This window comes from Equus caballus, chromosome 11 (assembly GCF_041296265.1).
Source record: "Equus caballus isolate H_3958 breed thoroughbred chromosome 11, TB-T2T, whole genome shotgun sequence".
NCBI lineage: Eukaryota > Metazoa > Chordata > Mammalia > Perissodactyla > Equidae > Equus > Equus caballus.
Window position 1 is genome coordinate 13,833,547 of NC_091694.1, and position 26,361 is coordinate 13,859,907.

At 52.5% G+C, this 26,361-nt stretch overlaps 1 protein-coding gene across 2 annotated transcripts in view; it reads left to right on the plus strand.

Moving 5' to 3' along the window:
• The first annotated feature begins 4,316 nt into the window (after positions 1-4,316).
• Positions 4,317-26,361, plus strand: part of CACNG5 (calcium voltage-gated channel auxiliary subunit gamma 5) — a 44,956-nt gene continuing 22,911 nt past the window's right edge. For both annotated transcript variants that reach the window (XM_023652180.2, XM_023652181.2), the window contains exon 1: positions 4,317-4,483. The gene's annotated coding sequence lies outside the window, so the exon portion shown is untranslated. The remainder of the gene's footprint in view (positions 4,484-26,361) is intronic.

The window sequence follows — 26,361 nt, forward strand, 5'->3', positions numbered from 1 at the left end:
ACATGTCTTGAGGTCATGCCCATTTCAAACTTCATCTGGATCTGTTGAGAACCTCTGATTGCCTCCATCCCAACACCATCGAAGCTGCCTTCATCTATCTGTTACTGCTCGTCCCTCCCTCAGTGTTGATGACCACTTAGACCTGGAGTTTAGGGGTCCCCAGACCATCTCCTCACTGCACTGAGAGTGTAGCCCATATGCTTCTAAATGAGTGAGTCCGGGTGTCCTAGAAGGTGTAAGGAAGGGAAGGAGAGCTGAATCAGGGTCGACTGCATTCTATAGCAGTAACAAAAGACCCTCCAAGTTTAGTGGCTTCACTCAACCAACTTTTTGTTTTTGCATCTGCTATGTGTCTGTCAGAGGTCAGCAAGGAAGTTCTACTCCTTGTAATCACTTGGAGATGCAGAGTGACAGAAGCTGCATCTTGACTCATGTCTCCCCAGTCCCAAAGGCAGGGGAAGTAGGATGGCAAAGCACTCAGTGGCTCCTAGGCGTCCATCTGGAAGTGACACATGTCACTTCTGCTCATATTTCATTGGCCAAAGCTGGTCCTCTGGACAAGCCTGACTTCAAGGGGCCAATGAGGGAAACTTCTCCCACAGGGAGGGCACTAAGCACCAAAAAACACAGTCTCCTACTGTGGGGTACACGTCATGTGTCCCTCCAGGGCAGCCAGCCCCCACGTCCACCTCCAAGGGGCCTGGCTGGACCCTTCCTCCTCTGAGACATAACCAGGCATTTTCCTTGACATGAACACAAGGCATATTTGCAAGGCTGAATGTGCTCACGCGTCTGTACGTCTCTAATTAAGACCTAATGCACAAAGCCGTTAGATTTGCTCTGATTGGCCCAGGATTCAGAAAAAGCTGAGGTTTTATGAAACTCCTCAACCGAGGCAGAATGCATGAATTATTGAAAGGATAGAAAAAGAGACCCGGGGAGGAAGGGCTGTTCCATTATTCATCTGGCCCAGTGTCCCCAGGTCCCCCAGCACAGCTGCTGGCTTTGACACCTACAGCATTTTCCCACTGTGTCTACAGCGAATGTTTCGAATACCCATATTGGCAGCCTCCAAGCAGGGCTTGCGCCCACGCCATCCACTACCTGTCTCGTTATGGAAAGCCCTCCGCCAGGAACTGCAGGCTAAGGATGCTGGCGTTCAGTGCCACCTGCCTCGCCTTCAGGCCTCCAGACCTGAGATCCAGATGCCTTTAAAGAAGCAGAAGGCCTTTCCCTCTGGCCCCATGCATCTCTTCAGTTTTACCTTCCTCTACTCTCCACCCGCAGCCCAGGCCATTTGCTCTTCCCAGAATGTAATTTCATATTCTCTGACCTTTGCCCCCCACCTGAAACGCCCCTCCCGTGCCTTCCGTCTGCCTGCTGACTTTCTATTCATCTTGAAGACCAGGTGAGAGAAACGGAAGCTCACTTCTGTCAAGAGCCCATGTGTTAGATGTTTGTGCAAACAGGATCTCAGCAAAGTGTCACAGTAACCCAGCGAGGTGCGTGTTATCACCAGCACCAGGCACATAATTTGTGGGATTCAGTGCAAAATGAAAAGGTTCAAAAATGATTAAGAATTTAAGATGGCAAAAGCAGATCATTAAACCAAGCACAGAGCCTCTCTAAGAGGAGGTTCTGTGTGACAGCATCAGTCACATACCCAAGAAGTCAGCCTGGGTTATAGAGAAGTAAAGAGAAACTCAGAGAGGTCAAGTAACTTGTCTAAGGTCACACAGCTAGTTAGGGGCCCAATCAGGTTGAAGACCCCATTTCCTCTAATCGGAATCCCTTTTCTCTCAGCCACCCACCTTGTGAGGCCTCCCCACTTGCCTCAGGCAGAATGACTAGTGAGGAGGCTGTGAGCATCCCTAGAAGCTGGTTTCTCTTTCAAAGGGTGCCTTCTGCAGGCAATGGGTCTGTCACTTCACCGTGGGCACTGCAAGATGACCTGGAGAGCAGTGTCACACAGATCAAAGAAAGGACCAATTTGAGGAGCAAGTGGACATTCTAACATGCCTCAGTCAACTTACGGGGGAGGACAGCCACTGCCTCAGCCTCCCCCACCCTCGGGCAGTCGGCTTACCTTCCCTCAACATACTCTCCAGTTGTCTGAAGACATGACTGCTGCCCAGCAGAGGTGACCCTGCAGGACACAGGTCGCAGGGCAACCTCTGTGGCCTTTGCTGGGAACATCACACGCAGACCTTGAGAAAGGCGCAGGTCCTGGCTGCCATGCTCACTTTCCCTCTTTTCACATGGCTGATCCAGCTCTGCCAGTGGTATGCCTGGTGGGTTTCCCCTTGACTTGACAGCTCTAGCCTTGGGGAAATGCATCCTGCTCACATTCGATCCTTCAGCAACTACGAACTCTGCACCTACTGTGTGCCAGGCCTTCTGCCTTAAGGAGCTCACAGCAGCCGGGGAGACTGACAGGAAACTCCCTGTTGCTATACTGGTGAGAGCCAGACAGAGGCTCCTGGGCCCGGATGAGAGAGGGAGAAATTCGTTATCGGGTCAGAGGCAGCGAATGAGTAAGGCTTGAAGGATTTATAAGAGTTTTCCAAGCAGAGAAGAGGGCAAGCCAGGCAGAAGGAACTAGCACAGTGGGAAGATGCTGAGGGTTGAGAGTTTGACAGATGTGGGAGTCCATCCCAGGTGAGAGATGTGAACACCCATCAAAGGGGTAAGCAGCCTCTCCATCAGGGAATCCTGGGAAGTGGGGAGGAGCATTCCTGGGGAAGGTAGGAGAAGAGAGAGAAAGCTGGGAATTTTATAAGCTTAAATGCTGTGAATAGAAACCTCCTGTACCCTTTCCAAAAACCTCAGCTGTTCCAGCTCTACACAGCCCCATTCACACGTGACAACGTTCTCCCGTGAGGCCCAGGTCAGGAGGTCTTAGCGGCGCAGCGGCTTCTGCCGGGGCTGCTGCATTACGGTTTTCAACAAATGTGCTCATCGCTGACGTCGCATTATTTGGCAACCTACTTCTGCCCCCAAACATCTGCATCCTCCAGGTCTTCAAGCACGTCCTGGTCTGCAGGGACTTCAGAGACAGTCTAGTGCAGGCTCCCACGGCCTGGCGGCCAGCGTCCGTCCTGTAGGCTCATCCTAGCAGGGCAGCCCTCCCGGCTCACAGCAGAGGACTGAAGCTGCTGGTCCACAGCAAGCCACACAAGCATGCTGGGCTAGGGTCGGGGTCAGGGGGCCGTTAGAGAGAAAGGAGGATGGGCAAGTATTCAGGCCAGAAAGAGCTGCCCTTTGGGTTCCACCTCCAACCTGGCTGGACAGGCCACCCTGACTCCAGCCGCACCCTTCAGATTAGTCATCGACTCACAAATATTTATTGAGCACTTACTGGGTGTCCAGGGCTCAGAGAATAAAGGAGACAAACTGAAGACAGAGGAAATTTAAAATCTTAGTTGCTGTCATTTATTGCACACATATTTCCATTTTATAGTTTAGATGGACAAACAATTTGCTTAATGCCATGCAGAAAGAAAGCAGATCGAGGCTTTAAAAGCACAGAGGCAGGTCGGCCAGGTGGCCTAGGGATTAAGTTCACGGGCTCTGCTTTGGCCGCCAGGGGTTCTAGGTTCAGATCCCCAGCATGGACCTACACACCGCACATCAAGCCATGTTGTGGTGGTGTCCCACATACAAAATAGAGGAAGGTTGGCACAGATGTTAGCTCAGGGCCAATCTTCCTCAAGCAAAAAGAGGACAATTGGCCAATGATAATAGCTCAGAGCGAATCTTCCCTTTGGGGGAAAAAAAAAGCGCAGATCCGGGAGCCAGACAGACCCGAGCTGCAATCCCGGCTCTGCCATTTTCCACTTCTGCGTCCTCAGGCATATCACGTCGTCGCTCTGAGCCTCCGATTTTTCATCTGTAAAATGGGATCGTTGTGAGGGTTAAATGACTTCATACATGCAAAGCGCTCTGAACAGCGCCTGGTGCACAGGCTGTGGTCTGTGAATACTAGCTGGCGTTGTCCTTGCGTGGTTGGTCGTTGCTGGTATTATTATTATTAAGCCGCAACAGCAACATCAGCTGGAATTTGCAGGTAAGTCTGACCCAAGGCAGGGAGGTCTCAGCCAAGACCTCCAGGGCCTCCGAAAGCCTCTCCCCCGCCCCCACCCCGCCGCCAACGCCCGGCTCTCCACCTGCACGCCCCCCAAGGGGCTTCCCCGAGATGGGCTCGCCTCCCGGGGAGGAACCCAGCGGCCGCAGGGTCCCAAAGCCCGCCGTCGGCTCGCCGTGCGGGGGCGGGGAGGCCCCGCCCGCGGCCCCGCCCCCCGCTTGCCCCTCCCTCTGGAGTTCGGGGCTGGAGCGGCTGCCGCGGCCACGGGCAGGGGCGCGGAGCGGGTCGGCCGGACGCGACGGGGCGGGCGCCCGGGGAGCCTCGTGCGGAGCCTGCCGCCCCGCGCGCCGAGTGGGCGAGCGACGTTCGAGCAGGTCGGGGCTGCGGCTGCTCAGCGAGGTAAGAGCCGGGAAGACCGGAGAGACCGGCTCGCCCCTCCTGGGTGGGGGACGATCTCCCGCTGGAGCCCGGGCTGCCGCGCCAGGCTGCCCCCCACGACCGCGCAGCCGGGGCAGTGGCCACATTGCCCGCTGCGTGCGCCATCCTGGTCCGGCGCGGGGAAGGAAGGGGCAGCGTGGTGGGGGGGGATGGGGAGGGTCTCGGGCAAGTGCTCCGGAGATGCTGACGCCCCTCTTTGCGGACGCTGCTGGTCAGTTCATGTTGCCCGCTCCAAAGCGGGGGGCAGACTCCCACGACGGACTTGAATGGGCTGCCAGAAATTATCCGGATAATGCGGGAGGGAAAGCCCACCACCACCTGTTGAGCTGGGCTGTCCGTGTACGCGGGTCGAATTCCTCACTTATCACAGTCTTTGGGATACGTCTGTCCGCCTGCCCCGGGACTCCTCCCGCCTGGCCGCGGGGGACGGCGAGGATGCCAGATCTGGCTGGGTCCCTGCCAGGTGCCACGGAGCAGAGATGGACACGCAGGGGAGAAGGGGCTGGCGGCGATAGGGGACCCGCAGCAAGATGCTGAATGTGAGACAGCAACCCCCCGGGCACACCAAAAAATTTCCCCCATCACTCCAGAGCCCTCCATTTTAATTACTTGGTCTGTCTCTTTGCCTTCATCCTGATTTGGCAGTTGATGAAGATGCAGTTTGTTAGAAAATTGTAAGTGAAGTCAAATGATCACTTCCTGGGACTGAAAGGTACTCAAGAGAATTCCTGGGAACCTGGCTGGGGAGGAAAGAGGCTCATATTCCCCCCTCCTCTGCTGACCACGGTGCCCACTCACAGAACTGGGGCCATGTGCTCTCGTCTGCCCGGTAGAACCTACCGGGCATATCAGTGTCCCCTCATATGGCTGAGCGAGCTCTTGTTCAGAGAAGGGAAGAGATTCGCCCACTTTGCACTGGATTATCAGCAATTGGATAAGACCCAGGACAGAGTCCCCAAGTGGGAGCCTGTTTGACAGATGTCACTCTCCAGCTGTCACCAGTGCTGGCTCTTGCTCCATAGCCATCCCAGGGAACCCAAGATGGGATCTCCCATCCGGGCCACCCCTGGCCCACTCCTTCATCTCACAGACCCCAAGGTTTGATGGATTAACAGCCTGGATTACACTGGGGGTGAGGGTGGGGGGACTTTGTCCTGGATGTGATATCCTGGTTTCAGGACATCTCAGGACCACAGGCATCTTGGTGACAGGTTGGTTGCACCTTTCTGCTGACACCACAGCAGCCCCCACTCCCGGAGTCTCCTGCTGGCCTGAGAAGCCGTAGCTATGCCCCGTTTCTCTGCTCATTTGGCAGCTGGAGGTAGAGGGGGCATCCCATCTGAGGACCAGGTCCCCAGGTGCCTAGAGACGGTGAAATTTGTAGCTGTGCTTGAGACACCCCGCCCCAGACTTCTGCCTCCCTCCCGAGGGGCGGGGTGGAGCCAAGGCTGTCCTGTCCACACATGTCCAGTTTGTAAGAAGCCTGGAGTCCTGGTGGGCTGCACCCACGGCCCTGCCGGCCGGCAGCAGGCTGTGAGAGCTCGGCCGTTCTCAGGCTGTGCTTTGGGGTTCCATGACTTGGGGCTAGGGTGAGGGAGGAAACATGGGGGAGGTTAGCCAAATTGTTCACACTTGGCTGGCGGAGGTGGGCCCTATGTCGTGGTGGACAACATGGGCGCCAACCCCGGCTGGGTCATTGATTAACAATGCAACATTGGCCAAGTCACAGAACAGCTTGGAGGCTCAGTTTTCCCATCTGTAGAGTGGGGCTGGGGGTGTTGTGTAAAGCAAGGACACACATCAATGGTGGTGTTCAGGGTCGGCTGTCTCTGCTTCCTCCTGCCCCCAGCCTGACTCTCAGACACTGGACTCTGGACTCGAGGGGAGTGACCGTGCAGTTCGGATCCCTCCTGCCTTCCGTAGGGCCGGGGAGTGGTGTGAGTTTTTTTAACAAAGTAGCTCACAGATCGAGCTCAGATTCCCAGAAAGTGGGGATGGAGGAGTTGGAACCCAGTGTCCACCAAGCGCTGCCTCTGGGGGAGCTGGCGCTTCTTCCTCAGGCTTCTAGCCATGTGCCTGGGCCTGCCCCACACAGCCTCCTGGCTCGGTCCCAGGTCATCACTGGGCATGCGCCTGCTCTTTCATTTCATCCTGGGTTTGGAGTCAGCCTTACTCCCTGGCAGAATGGGGGCCAGCTACATATGACTTCAGGGACACCAGGAAAACCCCTGCTCGCCAAATATCATCCCAGTCCCCCAAACCTAGCTGTCTGCTGCCTAATATTCCACGATTAGAGACTCGTTCCTTTGGCTCATAGCCTAGTACCCAGTTATGCCAGCTAGTAAACATTAGCATCAATGACTAGTTTAAAAGCTTTCAGGACCTGTGTGCGAGGGGAGAGGGAGAAGGCAGAAGAAGAGAGGGGAGGAAAGAGCAGGTGGGGAGAGAAGGGGAGGGGAGAGGGTCCTCTGCCAGCCTCGGGGTTCTGCAGAGAAGGGCCGGGGAGATGGGGCGAGAGCAGGCAGGGGAAGTTGTGAGCCTCAAGTGGGATTTCTCTGTGAGACCGGGGGTGGCGGCCTGCTGAGCGGGCAGGTGATAGATAGAGGACTCAGTCCCCTGGCTGGGGCGGAGCCCTGGCAGCCGGTTCCAGAGGTGAAATAGGCCTGATGCCAAAGCATCCTTCCTTTTCACACCGCTCTCCCTCCCCTTGGAGCGTGGCCACGCGGTGTTAATGTATTCTATAGGCGGTGTTCCCTGCATGTGGAGAGCCTGGGCTGGTCGCGCTGGCTGTTTCAAACTGTCAGTCATAATTTGTTAGGTCAGCAAAAGGCCACGGCTGAGCTGGGCAAGGGCAGGTTCCAACACCTGTGCCTCCCTCAACATCCCCCATCCCTCCTATGGCCCTTTCTGGAAAAGAGCAAGAGCAGCATAATTCGCTCAGACCTGTGAGTCTCCTGGCTGCGGGGCTTGGCTGGGATGACCCTAAAAGGCTGGGGGACATGGTTCCTTGCCCAGCTGGGCACGAAGTCCTGAGTTTTCCAGGGTAGGGGCAAGTGTTGGGGGGCTCTGGGGTGAGAACTGATCCCCTGCCGAGGAGGCCCAGGGACAGGCTGGCTGTGTGGAGGGGCAGGCTGGCATCACGCCGGCTCTCAGAGGGCCTGAAACATGGACCGGTCCTGGCTCGTGATGGCCCAGCAGTGAGCAGTTTGCAGCCCATTCTGGGCGCTGCTTGGGCAGACCTCAGACCAGAGAGAAGTTAGGGGTCACCCATATGACCTGTTGGCCGTGAACTCCAAATGACATTCTTTTTCCTTTATTATTGAGACATCATTGACGTAGAACATTATACTAGTTTTGATAACCATGTTCAAAGATTGTTCTCAACCGTGTCTGTTCCTAAATAATACTAATGATGACGACAGTGGTGATCGCAGCTTTTCATTCTTCATCACAATCATTAGGGAGCACCTTCTGTGTACATGCTGGCTATTGTTGTAAATAATGGGGACACAACTGTGGCACTGGTGGCATTTGGGACCAGATTATTCTTTGGGGGAGGGGCTGTCCCGTGCATTGTATGATGTTTAGCAGCATCCCTGGCCTCTCCCTAGTAAAGGCCAGTAGCGTCCCTCCTCCATTATGACAGCCAAAAATGTCTCCAGACATCGCCCAATGTCCCCAGAGGGCCAAATCACCCACTGTTGAGAACCACTGTTGGGGACACAGCTGTGAACAAAAGAAACGAAATTCAATCCTGTTCCCTTAGGAGCAAGCATTCTAAAGAGGGAGAGAACAGTAAATATGCTAAGAGGAAAATGTATAATAGGCTGCATGGCGAAAATGCTAGAAAGACAAGGCAGGGTTGGAGGTTTAGAGAGTTGGGGTGGCGGTGGGGGTTGCCATTTTCAAAGGGGGCTCAGAAAAGGCCTCCCTGGCCCGTGACATTTGAGCAGAGGCTGGAGGGAGGGAGGGAGCCAGCAGAGATCTGGGAAGGGCTTCCAGGCAGCGGGAAGAGAAAGTTAAGGAACAAGGAGGACCGGCTGTGGCTGGGTGGGGGCAGGGCCTCGAGGCCACTGTCAGGACTTCAGCTGCCTCGCTGGGTTTAAAGGAGCACCAGGGAGCGCTCACTACCTGCTGGGAGCAGACACCGTGCCAAGTGGTTTCCTACGCATATTCACAGTAGTCCTGTAAGGTGGTATTTCTTTACCTCGTGTTCCAAGGCCCAGGAGGGTTCAGTGACTTAGACGGTACAACTGGGACATGAACTTGAGAAGTCCACGCTCTGTATTATCTTACACCCACGGAGAAGTGAGTCCAAATCCCAGCTCAGTCACTTACTCGCTGTCTGTGGCCTTGGACTAATCACAGATCTCTCTGAGCCTCGGTTTTGTGGCGTTTTTGTCAGGAGTGGTGTATTGTCCTTCGTCCCCTCGTGCTGCCTGTGCCATCTCTCGTGCTCCCTCCCTCTCCGTGCCCACGTGCCAGCAAGAAGCCAGAGGGCAGGCAGCTCCCTCCATCTCTCCCAGCCACGGGCTCTTGTTCTGGATTTGTGCGTCTGTTCGCTGAGCTGCAGCAACGCCATCTGGTGAGGTCAAGGCCAGCCCCTCGGGAGGTCAAGGGAAGCTAAATGCTGCTCTCCCCTCCGTCTCCCTCTTCCTCTCCCAGAGCTGAGGAGGAACCACCCTTTCCTGGTCACTGTCTCCCAGGCCCTTCGGGGCCAAGCTCGCCCGGTTCCTCCAAGGATGCTGGCCTGGCTTCTCCTGGGAGCTCAGCTGAACTGAAGCCACAGATCCGCTGTGAGCTTGGGCGGGGACTGGGGCAGCTGACATAGTGTCTGTTCTCAAGACTCTGGGACCCCAGGACCCCTAAGACTCTAAGTGAGAGGGTCTCAATTAACCCATTAGCAGGTTCTTGCTTTTCAAGTGACACATGTCAGAAATAGGTTCCTAACTGGAAAAGTGAGTTTAAAAATCACTCCAGATGATTGAGAAAAGAGAAACACTATGGTGTCCACAGAAGGCCTCCCACTTAATGGCCACTGTCAAAGGTCTTTCCCCCTCCACATGCAGGGATGTCTTCCCTGGGGACGGACTGCAGGGGTGGGGAGACCCCACCGGGAGTCCGTGGGGGGCAGGGTGTGTTGGTGTGAGCTCTGGGGGGTGTGAGGCCCCTCTCAGGAGGCATGTGTGTCTGCCCTGCAGTGTGTGGCTGTGTCCTGTTTGGTACCTGGGCAAGTGGCTATCAGAGGTGGCTCGGTCCTCCCCTGGTCTGTGGTTTCTGGGGATGCTGGGGTGTCCGAGGTCCTCTGACTTTGCTGGGCAGTTCTCATCCATGAGTGCACCCCGCACCCCACTGCTGGAATCTTTGATGCCCCTGGAGACCATGGCCAGTGTGTGGCCAGCCTTTTCTGCAGCTGCCCGGAGGAGCATCCTGCCCAGCTGTCTCCCAGCTGCTCAAGTCAGCAGAGTCGCGGAGAACAGCAGCATTGCTTCCTGCCCACGAGTCTTGTCGGGGGCTGAAGCAGGTAGAGCCCTGGGCTGGGGATGGGCGTCAGGAGACCAGGGTTCGAGTCCAGTTACTCTTACTGTGTGGCCTTAGGCAAGTCCCCACTCCTCTCTGGGCTGCTAGTTCCCATCTGTTAAAGAGTAAGAGGGAGAGAGGATTCATTTTCTCCATACGTGTTCTGGAACACCTGCTGTGTGCGAGGGGTCAGGGATGCTTCAGAGAATAAAACAGCCGCTCCCTCCAGAAGCTTCCAGCCACAACCCCTGAAGGCCTCCCAGCTCTGGAGCTCGGTGGGGCCGTGACTCTGAGGATAAACCTGGACACAGACACTGTTAAGCAGCAGGAGCTGTGGAGGGATGCAGAGCAATCAGAGGCTGTCTCTACTCAAAAAGCAAAGGCCAGGAGAGGGCGCCACTTCCCTGGTGTGCTTTAGGGGGGCCCTCTATGCCCCTGACTCCCCACCCCACTGCCACCGCCTGCCATTCCCGCTCCCCACTGCCAGGTGGGTTAAGCTGGTGGTCTAGAGAGGACAGCTGTGAAATATGAAAGTGATTCCAGGGGTTGGGGATTGGCTTACCACCGCAGCCAGCGGGGCGTGAGATGGCTCCCCATCACTGCCGAGGGACCCTGACCAAGTTGCCTGCTCTCTGTCAGCGTTCCGCACTGGTAAAATGGAGATAATAATCATGTGGTTGGAGGGGTTTTCTGGTGGGTGTTTTTGTTTGTTTTGGATTTTTTCGGTTGCAAATAAAAGAAACCCGAGGTTCAGAGAGACTGAGAAACTGCCCACGGTCACCCAGTGAATAACTAGCTGAGCTGAGATTTGAACCCACGTCTCTCAGGGGCCGAAACCTGGGAGCTCCTTCTGCTCAGAGTAGCTGGAGCTGAAGGAGGAATTGATTAGTGAGGCCTCAGGCATGTCGGAGCCCAAGGATGGGCCTTGCAGTGCCCAGAACCCGGCATCAGGAGCTGGCGTGGGGCAGCACCCAGGGTTCTCAGAGCCCCTCCAGGCCCAGGGCCCCCTGGTTGTGTCCTCTGCAGACCACGGGCCACCGGAGCCCCAGGCCACAGGTTTGACCTTAAAAAGAGCCTGAGTGCCCCAGGAGGAGTCTGATTGGGCCCACTTAGGTCAGGTGGCCACCTCTGGACCAGTCAGCTGTGTGTCGCTATAGCGACCTCTCCTGGGGCAGAGAGGGCAGTGCTTGGAGAAGGGCAGGGGCCCTGGGCGAGCAGACAAGCCACAGGGCAAGGAGAGGACCCAACAGCGGGTAGAGTATTTTCCAAAGTACTGTCTTCAGTCCCACAAGTCAGGCAAATGGAAAGAGCCTGATGTAGGGACATTTCCAGAAGATGGTAGCTAGCAATAGCTTCCACCACTTCGGTGGCATCTGGTTTATCCCTGGCACTTACTGCTCTATTTCATTAAATCCTCACAATGGTCTTGGGCAGCATTATCCCCACTTTACAGATGAGGAAACCAAGGCTCAGAGACATAAAGTAACTTGCCTAAAATCATGTGGTTGATAAGTGGCAAAGGAGTAGCCCTGGTGTGCTCACTTGGTGTTGTCATCCACCGGGGGGCTCCCCACCTCCCCGGAGCTCAAGCCCAGGCTGCCTGGACTGCAGCCCAGCAGGGATGCTGCAGGAGGCATCCTGCTCCGGGAGTCCGGACATCCAGGAGCCCTTCCCGGAGGGAGACAGTGTGCCACAGAGTCAGACCCGTGCCCGAGGCCCGAAGCCGCAGCAGCTGGCACAGGGCATGGAGGTCGAGTGGAGGGTGCTGCTCTTGCCTGGAAAGGAGCCAGCTCCCGGCCCAGCGCAGGTGGGAGGAGGCAGGAATCCCTGCCAGAAGCCAGTGTTGGAATCGCTCTCCCAGCGGGGGTTCTCAGGCAAACAAACGTACAACAGCTGCGCCAGGGGTTCTCTCTGCAGCTTGGCGAGGGGCATGGCCTGGCAGGAAGGAAGATCCTGACTCGGTGAGAGAGCCTAGGTTGGGGGAAAGACACCCACAAGCCTGGGGTCCTGAGATGATGAGCCAGGCAGCAGACCTGTGCTGTCCTGCCGGGGACAGCCCCCTCAGGAGCCCAGCTCTGAGTGGTTCTCCCGTTAAGAGGGGGCATCCAGAATGACAGCACAAGTAAAACAGAAGCTAATGTTAACCGTGTGCTTATCACGGGCAGTCTTGTGTCAGCTTCCTGCCGTCTAGTCCTTGTGAGATGCAACCTAGTGTCATGTCCGTTTTGCGGACCAGGAATCAGGCTCACTGGTAAGCATGGACATGCAGACACAAAGCCAGGATCTTGTCACTAGTCCCCTGTCCCCCACACTGGGCAGTGGACAGACTGGAGCTCGACCCTTCCGTGTGACCTTGGGCAAGTTATTTTACCTCTGTGAGCCTCAGTTCCTTAATTCTAAAATGAAGGGGAGAGCAGTTACCACTCAGGGTTGGTGCGATGATAAAATTGGAAGGGAGGCAACAGACATCAAGCAGCATCAAACAAGAGGGGCTCAATACATGGCGGCCGCTTGCTTTGTCTTCTTGGCCCTGTGGACACAGAGCCCATCACGCCCTCTCGGTGACCTCCGAAAGAGGTTCTGCTAAAGTCTGTGGCTGGGAAAGAACGAAGCCAATGGCTCCTTGTAGGGCACCGTGTGGGTGGCCCGGCCCCAAAGCCACGGTCGTGTGTAAAGGGAGTGGAGATAATGGCATTAGCTCCTATGCATACCTCTGCTCTGGGTCTCCCATGCTCAGTGCTCTACTGACCTTATCTGTGAGGTCCTGGTCATTACCTCTATCTTGTAGAAGAAGAAACTGAGGCACAGAGAGGTCAGGTAACTTGCCCAAAGTCACCCAGCTCATAAGTAGTAGAACCAAGACTTGATCCCAAGGAGCCCGATGTGCTTTCTGAGACTCTTGGAATTTGTGAAAGGAAAATATAACCAAATCCTTGGGCACAGGGTCTGACTTTTCCAAAATTCTCTTCTTCTTCCCTTCATTTAAAACCAAAACTCTTCTCCAGATAGGAACCGGGTAATGTAATGGGCTCAGCTCAGGTGTCATCTCCTCCCCGATGTTCCCCAGTGATGGGCCCTTGTCTGTGCTTCTGTGGCATCGCCTCCATCGGCTGACTGCCCCCAGCACTGCCAGCCTCTGTTGCTTTCCCCTGCCCCACTAGACCAGGGGCTCGCCTAGGGGGTGCTTGCTACCTGCCTGTTGAATAGCATTTGCTTCCGCTGGTCACTGAAATCAGTGCCCGATGTTTCTTTGTTGATCTCCCCTGACCCACGAAGCTTGTGTTCGCCACTGCTAATCGCGGCTCCTTGCAGAGGCCGGTTACCAGGCATGAAAGGCACGTTCTGCAGTTCTGTCCCTGGGGTCTTGGGCTGCTCCGGGAGGCAGCGGATCACTTGATCCAGCATGTGCAGCAGCGAGACCTCGCAGACGCGTCCCGCCTGCCTTGCAGGGGTGCAGCGCAATGCAGTGGGTGAAAGGGCGTGACCAACAGAGGGGGGTTCTCCAACACGAGGGGTCCCTGGGGAGGCTGCATTTCACTGCACCATTAGCATGTGCCTGGCTCTGTGACAAGCGCTTCCCATCTCGTCTCCTCCCCGGCTCCCCTACCCCCATAATTGCTTATGTACATACACTTTTGGTAGGCGCTCCTTAAATTGTGATGAATCATATTCTTTGATATAAATAGATGCAATCTGTAGGGGGGGTTTATTGTGGTAAAATACACATAACGTAAAATCTGCCATTTTAACCATCTTAAAGGTACAATTTAGTGGCAACTAGTACATTCAAATGTTGTGCAACCGTTACCACTATCTAGTTCCAGAACATTCTCATCACCCCAAAAGAAAACCTCCCCAGTAAGCAATCACTCCCCATTCCCTCCTCCCCAAGTCCCTAATCTGCTTTCTGGATTTCTCTATGGGTTTACCTATTTTGGACTTTTCATATACATGGAATCATATGACGTATGGCCTTCCATGTCTGGCTTCTTTCACTTAGCATTGTGTTTTCCAGGTTCATCCATGTCGTAGCATGTGTCAGTGCTTCGTTCCTTTTTATGGCTGAATAATATCCCATTGTGTGGATATATCACATTTTATTTATCCATTTGTCAGTTGATGGACATCTGTGTTATTTCCGCCTTGTGGCAATTATGAATAATGCTGCTATGAACGTTCATAGGCAAGTATTTGTTTGTTTTCGGTCCTTTTCGGTCTGTCCCTAGGAGTGGAATTGCTGGGTCGTGCAGTAATCCTGTTTAACTTAGTGAGGCACCACCGAACTGTTTTCCCAGCAGCTGCACCATTTTGCATTTCCACCAGCAATGCGTAAAGGCTCCAACTTCCCCACATCCTCCCCAAGACTTATTTTCCTGAAAACTTTTGAACTGTGGTTACCATATTTTATGAGCCCCACGTGGGGGCGCAGAGCAGTTAAGCAACTTGTCCAAGGCCACACAGCTGCTTGGTGACAGAACCAGAGCTTGAGCTCAGGGACTTTGCCCCCTGACCACCAGCCTCTTCTCTTCCAGGGCTTGTGTGAGGCCGGGGTCAGAGGCTTGAGGCTCACGGGAGCTTCACTCTGTTCCTGGTTCCTGACCCTGCACCTGGCACTCCACTGCCCAGCACGGCTTGCCCTCCACACAGAGGCCCTCCCTGAGTAGCGTGCTGGGCCCCGTCCTGGCACTCATGGGCAGTAAGTATTCGTGTGCCAGAAAGCAGTGCCCTCCCCAGGGGGTAATACATACAGACACCCCCCAGCCATTGCCCTTCGAGGCAGGTGACTTCCTGCATAAATCTCACTTGCTCTCAGAATCGGGGGCTGCTTCCTGGGGGGTGACCTTGGCTTGCAGCTCTTCATCCCAGAGGCCCAGGCTGCTCGGCCAGCCTCACCGTGCTCTGCAGAAGGAGCATGCCAGGCGCCCCGGGGCTGGCAGACGCACAGCGCCAAGGCCAGCTTCCTCCTTCCAGGGCACGCGGTGCATCTCTGACCGAGCTCAGGGGGTCCTGTCAGTGAGGTGGTCAGGAGCCTGCTTCCTGGAGGGGACGGCATCTCCTGGACAAGGCAGGTGGATCCACCCTGTGCACAGAAAGTGTCTGTCTTTGCCTTCTGTCTCAGGACAGCCTGCTCACTCTCCTCACCCGCCTTCACCACCAGCTCCACCGTGAGACCACCTGTGGCCTTGCTACTGCCAGAACAGTCATCTTGACCTGCCTCCTAGAGTTTAACCCCGACAAGCTGGACCCCACAGCCTGACCCCCAGGACACGACCTCTGTCTGGGTGGTACCGTGGGGCTGCCGTGAGCTTTGTGGTCTCAGCCCTGGGCACAGAGCCCACACCCACCTGTCACTGTCTGACCTCAGGCCACTTATATTCCCTCTTTGAGCCTCAGTTCCAACATCCCTGAAAGGGGATGTCAAGGTGGCATTCATGGTCCTCGTGGGGACTGAGTCTGATTGTTGTGTAGAGAAACGCCTGGAATGCTGCTGGTCACGGCGGGAATTCCCACACTAGCTTCTTCCCCGCTGTCCCACCTGGCCGGGCTCAGCTGCTCTGCCAGACCTGAGACACCCACTGAGTGGGCGCAGGAGGGACCCTGGCACCCAATGCCAGTCTCGTTCTTTCATCACCTGCCAGGTCTGCTTGTTACCCTAGCCCCGGGTTAATATCTGAGGCCCTGGGGCCAGCCCTGAGGCCTAGTGGTTAAGTTCGGTGCACCCTGCTTCGGCGGCCTGGGTTCGGTTCCCAGGCATGGACCTACACCACTCGTTGGCAGCCGTGCTGTGGCAGCATCCCACGTACGAAATAGAGGAAGATGGGCACAGATGTTAGCTCAGGGCCAGTCTACTTCAGCAAAAATAAGCAAAACAAAACAAAATAAAGATCTGAGGCCCTTATTCCAAGCAAAGCCCTTACCAGCTATGGAAGTTGTAAGTAGGGTGGCTGGAGCCCTTTGGCTCCAACAGTCTGTAGCATTTGTGGCAGGACTCCTCCCCACCTTCAGATGCAAAAGTCTGCTGGGGGAGTTCCTGTGTCCGCCCCGGCCCAGCACAGCTGTGTGTGGATAGAGTCACAGTGTAATTACAGTCAGAGCAAAGCCCCCTGGAGGGGCTCCTGTGTGCTGGGCCTGGTGCTCGGTGAAGACGCGGTACTCGCTCGGCCCTCACTCAGCTCAGTGGAGAGGGGTCTTTTTTTGTCCTCCCTTTACAGATGCAGAAGCTGAGGTGCAGAGAGGTGAGGTGACTTGCCCCGGGTCACACAGTTGCTGAGTGATAGAGCTGGGATCTGAACCTAGAGCAGTTGTGAGGGAGGAACCCCTGGCTTGTGTCACTTCTTGGGACAGAGTCCTAAGTATGACCTGCAGTAGGTAGGTGCTTCCTTTGCTCTGGCGGCATTGATTGCCCCCTGAGGACACAAAGGACAGAGCCCTCTGGGGAACTCAGCAACCCTGGACCCTGTTCTCTGAGGGGAGGGGCTGGGCCTGACGTCCCCCTGCGTCCCCAGCTCTGAGTGCAGCGGCAGGCATGTGGGGGTGCTTGGTCCCCACTTGACACTGTGTCCCCTCGGCTGTTTCTGTGTGCTGCCCCCCTCTGAAACCCTCCTACAGATTTCCAGGCGCCCCTATGCCCTTCCCTCATCCCACTCCCACGGAAACTTCCAGAAGCTTGAGGGGAGTGCAGAGCCATGTGCCAGGAACTGTACCAAGCCCCACCTTTATCATATTTCATCATCTTAGCATCTCTACCAGGAAGTATTAGCTCAGATTCCAGATGAGAAGATGGAAGGCCTGAGGGGTGAACCGAAACATCCAGGTGACAGCACACCGTTGGCTAAACAATTGTATGCCAAACAGATTGGGGGCCTGGAGGACCAAGGCCGGAGCTTGGCTTTAACAGCAGCTGATGACAGTGCCAGGTGTGGGCTGGGCCCTGTGCTTGAGTCACCTCCTGTACTCCTCATCATGTCCCCAAGACAGGCGTTGTGACTGTCCCCATAGAGGACAAGACTACAAATTCAGACTAAAGTGTTACTGGCTGATAATCCTAGTTGTACCACTTGGATTTAAGCTCAGCTTTGAAGGTATTTGAGCCAAAGCCAGGTTGGAGTTTTTATCTCTGCAGGAGAGATGGGTTTGGGGCTGTGGCAGAGGCCCTGCTTGCCTCCTTTGACCTTCTCTCTCATCACCCGACCCAGCTGGTGACCCATGTTCAGACCCTACTGAGCAGGCCCCAGAGCTGCGAGCAGAGAGGAGCCATTAATGGGTGGCCTGTGCACATTGATTGAGAACTCGTTGTCAACCTGAGTGCCAGCAGGTGATGGCTAGCCATTAAGGGAGCACTGCTGGTTTCCCCCAGCTTCAAGATCCATTAATATCAAAACCACAGTCAACATTTCACTCCGTCGGGCCTCTGTGGAGGGAAATAAAGCACAGGAGGTACAATATAGAGACATCATTCTCGTTATCGATTTCCTCCACTCCTCGCTCTTCCCTCCAGAAGGGAATGTCTGTCTCCCTCCTAATGAACGTGTTGCTGTGGGAGGACGAGGAACACTCATCATCTCAGGGGCCCGGGGACACCGCCCTGGGGACAGGAAGGGCTGTGGAGGGGGGTGAGGTCAGCCAAGGGAGCCAGGCAGGAGGGGCGCGCTGTGCACTTGGAGGCAGCGAGAAAGCAGCACTGGCCTGTGGCCTCAGCTGTGCCTACCCGGGGTGGGGCAGATCCAGCATGGATCAGCTCGCGGTGCCCCTGGCCCCGAGTCCTGGGGGCCACGCTTCCTGGCTGAGTGGCCCCCCGGGCTCTGTCTTGGGGTCTGCATGGGGAAAGCCTCTGTGGGGAGAATGGGGTGAACACAGGCAGAGGACTGTACCCCCAAAGACATAAGATCAGGTCCTGCCCTAGCCTCCCTGGGCAGCTCATCTCTCTCAGCCTGTTTTCCCGCTTGCAGGATGGACCATGCCATCCATAACACGTCTCCCTAGGCTTCATGGAAGGATCCACGTAAGGTCACAAGTGAATATGAAAGCATTTGATAAAAAATCTTTCATGCTAAGGGTCAACGTCAATGCAGTCAATCAACAAACACTCCTGTGTCATGTGGTTTCTCCCTTTTGACCTGATGACTCACCCCATTGTTTTCCAGCCTCCTGGGTGTGTAACCTTTGTGGGGTCAGATGGTCAGAAGATACAGTTTAGATCACTGTGAAAGTCTAGAAATTAAATAATGAAGAAAAAAGATGAGGAAGAAGAATTAAAACTCCTACGTGCTCCGGGAGTGGGTCTCAGGACAGCTCCCTGCCAGTCTGGCCAGGAGCTGAGTTCAGTGAATCATAAACAAGCCAGTAGCGGTGAGAAAACAAGTCGATAGCCCTTCTCCAGCCACACCAGCAGCTCAGCTCCTGAGCGCAGGCTGCAGTGGCCACGGCCCGCAGGTCTGCACATTTTCTTCCCAGCCCTCCCCTGCTGGTGGGCACTGCCTGCCTCGCTCCGTCCTGGGTTTCCCCTGAGTAGCCCCAGCCCCACCCCTACCCTCTTAGCTTCGGACTGAAGTTGACTGGGGGCGGGCGCCTGAGGACCCTGTGAATGGCCCCTGAGCTCCGTGTGACTTGGGCATTTGCAGACGGAGGTCAGTTGTCCATTAAGCTATGGAACTAAGCACTCCACTTAGCCGTGTATATGGGACACAGTTAAATAATGAAAACAAAAATAGAACATTGCAAAAGCCTGGGGCAGCCCGGCTTATGCCTCAGGAGGAAGCAGGGAGGGCCATCCTGGGGAGAGGGGAGGGAATTCATACTCAGCCTCCCTCTGCCGTGAAGCTGCTCTGGTTTAAAATATATTTTTTTTCTTTATATATAGGTCATCTTTTGTTAATTTTTAAATTAAAGTTTATACCCACACGTACGTGCACACGCAGGTGCGTGCACACTCACACACACCCCCCAACTGGAGAAATAATTTGTGCTCGTTATAGCACATTGGGAAATACAGAAGAGTAGAAAGAGGCAGTCTTCTCTCCTCTCCCCAACTCCATAAGGCTGGGTAGGGGTGGGAGAGCTCTCTGGTGCCACCCCTAGCAAAGAGAGGGGTGAAAAGTAGGCACTGAATTAGAGACTTCCAGATTTGGCAACACCGTAAGCTCAGCTAACGCATACCCATCCAACTACTAGCACTTCAGAAGGTTTTTAAATACATAGTTGACTCATAAGAAAGACAGAAGTCCTCAGAAGCTCAAACTCAGAGCCTTGAGCGTGTGAACTGACACCAAGGAGGAGCAGGGGATAGGGGACCCAGATATGGCCATAGTAGCTCAAGTCTAGAATCTTAATGTCCCGGACAGGGACAGGAAGATGTGGCCTTGGGCCCTGGCAAGGCCAGAAGTTGCCACTGAGACCATTCCATGAACAAGCTGCCAACTAGTAGCCTAAGAAAGCTGCCAGGACATTTAGCTCTGTCCAGATGCTCTAGGTAGGGAGGAGAATGTCTCCTTCGAGAGACACCAAAGACAAAGACTGAGCTACCCAGAGATACGAAGTCTAAATTTGCAACATACCCAAGGGGGAGGAATCCTGAGCGAAGAATTTAATGCAAAAATAGGTCCTGGGCTGATGGAACCCCTAGCTTGCCCAGCTGAATCAAATTCGAAACTGCTTTCCAGGTACTCTTCCAGGACCCAGAATACAGAGGGTTCCCATGGGGAAAAGGGGCCCTCCAGAAGATGAGCTCACAATAAAAATGACGAACCACACAGGACCTGGTTCCCCGTGAGGCGAGTTAGCACAAAGCAAATGGGGAAATCAGCACCTTGATTGGAGACCTTGAACTCGATTGTAGAACAGTATGAAAAGTCTGTAAGTCCAGTGTGTTTAAAATAACCAAGAAGATACAAGAAGGAATAGAAACCATAGTAAAGTAACAGCACAGATTTCTCATCAGCGATGACAGAATAAGGAGGAACAACAAAATCCAGAGCTGGTTCTTTTTAAAAGGTGAATAAAATATCGGAAACTATGGCAATATCAGAAAGGAAGACAGACAAACAAAAGACACAAAGTACTAGGAATGAAAAAAGGGACAAAGCTATATGTGCAGTAATAATTGTTAAATGCATGAGCATCATGAAAGAGTTTATGCTGATGAGTGACCTTTTAGCAAGTGACTCAAGAAGAAATAAAAACTTGAATAGATTGTAGCTGTTAAAGAAATTGAAGCAGAATTAAAATATAGCCACAAAAAGAAATAGACCCACATGGTTTTACTGGTAAGTTTACCAAATCTATAAGGAGTTGATCATTGCTGTCCTGTTTAAGCTCCTTAGGAAGCTTTAGGAAGCTAATATAACTTTTAAAAGTATACTTTACATACAGGACAACCTGCCAGTTTTGTGTACAATTTGATGAGTGTGTAATCATGGTAGAGAACATTTCCAGCACCTCAGAAAGTTTCCTCGTACCCTCTGCAGCCAATTCCTTGCCCACACCTTACCTGCTTTCTGTCTCTGGGACCACTGATCCACTTTCTGTTCCTAGAGTTTTTTGCCTTTTCTGCAATTTCATGTAGAGAGAATCATACAATACCTAGTCTTTTGTGTCTGGACTCTCTCACTTAACATAGTGTAGTTGAGATTCACCCATGTCATATGTATCAGTAGTTTATTCCTCTTTACTGCTGAGTAGTATTCTATTGTATGGATGTACCATGGATCATTCACCAGTTATGGATAGTGGGTTGGTTCTAATTTGGGGCTTCTATGAATGTTCAAATAAAAGTCTTTATGTGAATATAGTTTTCATTTCTCTTGTAGTCTCATGTAGGAGTGGAATTGCTGGGTTATGTGGGAAGGACATGTGTAACTTTGTAAAAACTATAAACTGCTTTCTAAAGTGGTTGTACCATTTTGCATTCCCACCAGCAATGTATGAGAGCTCCAGATGCTCCAAATCTTTGCCAGCACTTAGCATTGTCTATCTTTCTAATTTTAGCCGTTCTAGTATGTGTGTAATGGTATTCATTGTGGTTCTAATATAACTTTGATGATGAAACTAAACAGGACTGGGGAAAAATTACAGGTCAATCTCACTTATGAATATAAATACAAATACCATAAATATAATTGTAACAAATTATATGTAAATATAAATTTATATTATATATACACATACACACATATATACACATCCATATATATCACAACAAAAGCAAGATTTACCCCAGTAATGCAAGAATGGTTTAACATTAGAAAATCTATTAATGTAATTTATCTCACTAACAGATTAAAGGAAGAAAATAAACATATTATCTCAGTAAATGTAGAAAAGATGATAAAAATCAATATGATTGTAAAAAAAACCAAACAACCTCATAGCAAACTAGTAATAGAAGAGAATTCTGTTACCCGGATGAGCTATATTTTCAACAAATATCTGACTTGATGGTAAAATGTTAGAACCATTCTCTTTCAAATCAGCCCAGTGTGTCTCCGTCACCTCTTTATATATTGGAGTTCCTTGACAGTGCGCCAAGATAAGAAATGGGAATTATAAGAATTGAAATGAGAAACTATGAAACTGTTACTATTCACAGATGGTATGATCATATATATAGAAAATCCAAGAGAATTTTGTTTAGCAAAGTTGCTAAATACAAGATCAACATACAAAAATCAATAATAGTACAGTACATTCAAATATATTTAAGAACTTCTCAAAAGATACCATAAAGTGAAAAAAAAAAAGCTACAGACTGTGAGAAAATGTTTTAGCACATAAATATGATGAAGAGTTAATATCCAGGCTATTTCAAGAGCTCTGATAAATTAGTAAGAAAAAAGATGAAGAACACAATAGAAAAACAAATGGGAAAAAGACATGAACAGACATTTCATAGAAAAGAGAACAGGATGTGACTAGATGTGAAAAGATGCTCCATATCACTAGTAATCATGGAAATGCAAGTTAAGATGACATGCCATTTTATTCCCACTGTGATTGACAAAGATGAAGAAATCCAACACCACCAAGTGTTGGCGAGAACACGAAGCTATGAGAACACTTACACGCTGCAGGTGGGAGGGTAGCTTGGTGCAACTACTTTGGAAAGCAATGTGGCATTATGTAGTCAAATAAAACCCATCTCCTTGGTCTCCTGTGCCCTTTCGTTCTTCAAACACCCTGCTTACAGGCATTATATTATTGTCACCGTTTTATTCACATGCAGCGGTAAGAAATCATACAGAGAGATCCTGTGTAACTTTTACCCAGTTTCCTCCAATGATAACATTATTACCATTATAGCTAAACTATAATTATAGCCCAGCGAGGCACCACCAGGATCTTGACATGGATGCAGTCAAGATCCAGCACATTTCTACACCACAAGGATCCCTCTCGTTGCTTTTTCATAGCCACACTGGCCTCCTCCCTTCCCGACTCTGGTCCCTGATCCCAGCAACCACTAACTTTTCTCCATGTCTTTATTTTTGTGATTTCAAGAATGTTATATAGGGCCAACCCTGGTGGCCTAGTGGTCAAGTTCAGCATGCTCTGCTTTGGCTGCCTGGGTTCAGTTCCCGGGTGCAGACCTACACCACTCATCTGTCAGTGGCCGTGCTGTGGTGGTGGCTCACATACAAAAAAAAAAAAAAGAAGAGGATTGGCAGTGGATGTTAGCTCAGGTTGAATCTTCCTCAGCAAAAAAAAAGAATATTATATAAATGGAATCATGAGGTAAAGTTTTAAGGAAAATTATTGTCAAAAAACAGAAGAAACAAACTCAGAAATAGAAGAACTATAGAAAACAGATTTTTGAATTGGCTAGTCTCTGACCCAGCATTGTCTAATAGAAATATAATATGAACTGCATAATATAATTTGAAATTTTCTAGAGCCATGTTAAAAAAGTATAAAGACAGATAAAATTAATATATTTTATTTAGCCCAATATACCATTTCAACATGTAATCCATGTTATAAAAATCATTAATGAGGGCCAGCCTGGTGGTGTAATGGTTAAGTTCACGTGCTCTGCTTCAGCAGCCGGGGTTCACTGGTTTGGATCCCGGGCACAGACCTACACACTGCTCATCAGGCTATGCTGTGGTGGTGTCCCGCATACAAAATAGAGGAAGATGGCCACAGATGTTAGCTCAGGGCCAATCTTCCTCACCAAAAACAAAAAACACAACTCATTATTGAGATATTTTGCGTTCTTTCTTTGTACTAAATCTTAGTACTGACGGAGTGTCTCAATTTAGCCACATTTCAAGTGTTCAAGAGCCACGTGTGGCTAGCAGCTGCCACATTGAATTGCTCAGCTCTAGTCCAAAGTCAACTGAAATCAAAGCATGAGTGAGGGGTCTGTACATCTCCAGGTTTGTGAGGGTCCCCATGTTGGCTGGTGGGTCTGAACCTTGGCTGCACATTGGAATCACCTGGAATTTTTTAAAAAATATTGATATCTTGCCCACCCCACCAGAGAGTCAGATGTAATTGGTCTTGGAAGCAACTGAGCTTTGGGATTTCTGTAGGACTCCCCAGGTGACACTAACAGGCAGCAGGGATTGAGGTCCACGGGTATAAGGGCTTGGGGTGGTGTCCCATTGGATCCTGTCTGGCCGGGGGGATTCTGGGAAAGGTCCTGGAGACGCCGTTCCCACTTCTCTCAGCTCCTGACCTGATCCCTTGAGAGCAGGCACTGTCCTCTCTAGCAGTTCCCAGAGATTTCTGCACTTGCCCTGCAAAGTCACATCCCAGTCTCTGCCTTGTTCAGTCAGGGACAGTCAGCAAAGCTGGTTTTAAAGTGAGATGCACACAAGCCTTCTCACCCATTGCTCCCACCCCACCGGCGCCATCTTGTTGCCCTGAGTATTTTCCACCCCGGGGTCACCCTCCTCCATGGCCAATCCTGCTTCCTTTCCAGACAAAGGAATGAAGATGAATGTTTGCTGAGAGCCCATGACCTAGTTTATGTCACAGAATCCTCGTGGCCACTCTGTGAAGAAACAGTCGTATTTTTGATAAGACTCTGAGGGGCTGAGTGAGTTGCCCGAGGTCCCTGCTCCTCCCAGGCAGAGGCAGGACTGGACCAGATGCCGGGCCCAGGGCCCCCACTGCGCATGCGGCCGCTCAACCAGACGGCCGAGGGTGTCAGGAACGGAGCAGGGAGGGCAGCAGCCCTTGCCGCCCCCTTCTGTCACCAGCCATCCCTGGGCCCGGTGACCAGCGAACCCTCGCTCTTGGCCCTGAGTTCCCCCTCTAGGCCTTGAGTTGTGTCGTCCAGTCAGGAGATATTAAAATCTCTTTAAAAGCACCGTAAGTACCTTGGCTTCATCTTCAGTCGTGAGGCATCCGCGGGGCACAGACTTGTGGGGTCAGCGGTCCCCTTCCAGGACAGAGAGAGCCAGTGGACTGAGGCGGCCTTGGGCCTCCTCACTCCCAGGGAGGGGCCTGCTCGGAACCAGGCCCCGGGGCCTCAGGTTGGCCCCACCGTCCTTCCATCCTAAGTCATGGGGTGGAGGGGGGAGCGGAAAGCATCGTGTTGAGAACTAACCCCTCAGAGAAACACATCAGCCCCTGTCGTGCTTTTCTCTCCTTGTCTGTCTTGTTCAAGGCTCTCGCCCTGAAGTGGCTGGCATGTCATCTTCCTTTTTGCACTAACATTGGGAGGGCTGGGACTCTGGGCTTGTGGGTGTTGTTCCTGGACCCACGGCAACCTGTCCAGCTCTCTGTATGAGCCAGGGCTTGGGACTCGAGGGGGCAGGGCTGGGACAGGAGGGGGCAGGGCAGAGATACAGGGGGATGGAGAGAGGGGCGGCTTGGAGGTGTGCTACATACCATTAGCATCCTGGGTTATGGTTAGCTGTGCTGGAGGCAGGGACACGGTGCTGGCACGGGGTATTTATAGATGCACATCTGTGCTTTGTAACCTGGCCAGACCACACTGCCTGTCTTGCAAGAGTCCCGGGGCAGCAGCCGCAGCCGCAGCGTTCAGAGGGGCGAGGGGCGTGCCTCCTGCGGGGCTCTGAGCTGGCCTCCGTGTGGTCCAGGAAGCTTCTCCAAAGCCAGACTGGGTTTCCTCCCCGGGGTCCCCCGCCTCCTTCCTCCTTTTTCCCAGAAGGAAGAATCAGCAGAAAAAGAGATGTCTCTCTTGACACATAAGTACTGACTCTAATGGTGGAGGGGCTGGGCGCAGCCAGGGTTTCTCGGAATGTCCAGCAGGAAACGCTCAGTTGCTTTCTTCTCCTCTTCCTCCTCCTCCTCCTCCTCCTCCATAATCACTTTTATAAGGAAAACATCTGGTTTGTCCATCTACCCAGGTAATATAAAGGCCAAGGAGAGGACTTGAAATCTTCCGCCCTCTTATCTTAGGCGAGAGGCTGATAATGTTGAGAAAAATTAGGGTGAAGTTTCCATTCGACAGTCAAGAATCTCCACTCGTCGGAAGCGGGGATTTCCAAGGTGGTGAGCCGAGCCCTGTGTGGACACTCCCTCTGCCGCTGCAGGAGGACCAGCAGAGAGAGGACGAGAGGTAGTTGAGCTTAGCAGATGATGGGGCCAGATTGCTGGGTTCAGATCCCAGCTCCCCCACTTTCTAGCTGGGTGACCTTGGGCAAGTGGCTCAACCACCAGCCGCCTAATCTTAAGGTGGGGATAATGACCACGGTTAAGGGTAACTATTGCACTTACTGTGTGCCAGGCTGGGGTTCCTGTTTTAAGCTGGTTGCATGTGTTAGCTCATTGAATCCTCATAACCCAGTGAAGAAGTTACTGGTATTATCCCCATTTTAATAATGGTACCTACCACAAAAGTTGTTTTGAGGATTTAGTGAACTAAGGTGTGTAAATTGCTTAGACGAGTGTCTGGCACGTGGTCCTGGTCCAACAGCCTGCAGGAATCGGGGAGACAGTGTCCATAGGTGAGAGAAGCAGCAGACCCCAAATCCGGATGCTGTGGAAAGGAGGAAACCCTGGATCCAGCTCTATCCACAGGCTTTTGCAGCCTGGATCTGATAGATGGCCAGTGTCACCAAAATTAGATCAAGTCTGAACATTTGTCCTGTCTACACATATTAAGATACAGCGTACGAAGTGGTTTTTCATTTCTCACTGGCTTTTACCATCCCCAGTAGCCGCAGAGGCAGTGATGTTACGTGCTGGCCCCCGCTGCGGGAGGTGTGGGCGGGAGGAGGTGACCGCAAAGCAGGCCTTCTAATTGCCACAATTAAGACGTCAAGCCGCCGAATTAATGTCATTTGCGGCCCCCGTCACTGTTACGTTTAAGTGATTTTAAAGGAAGAATGCAACTCTGCCTTTCCTAAAGG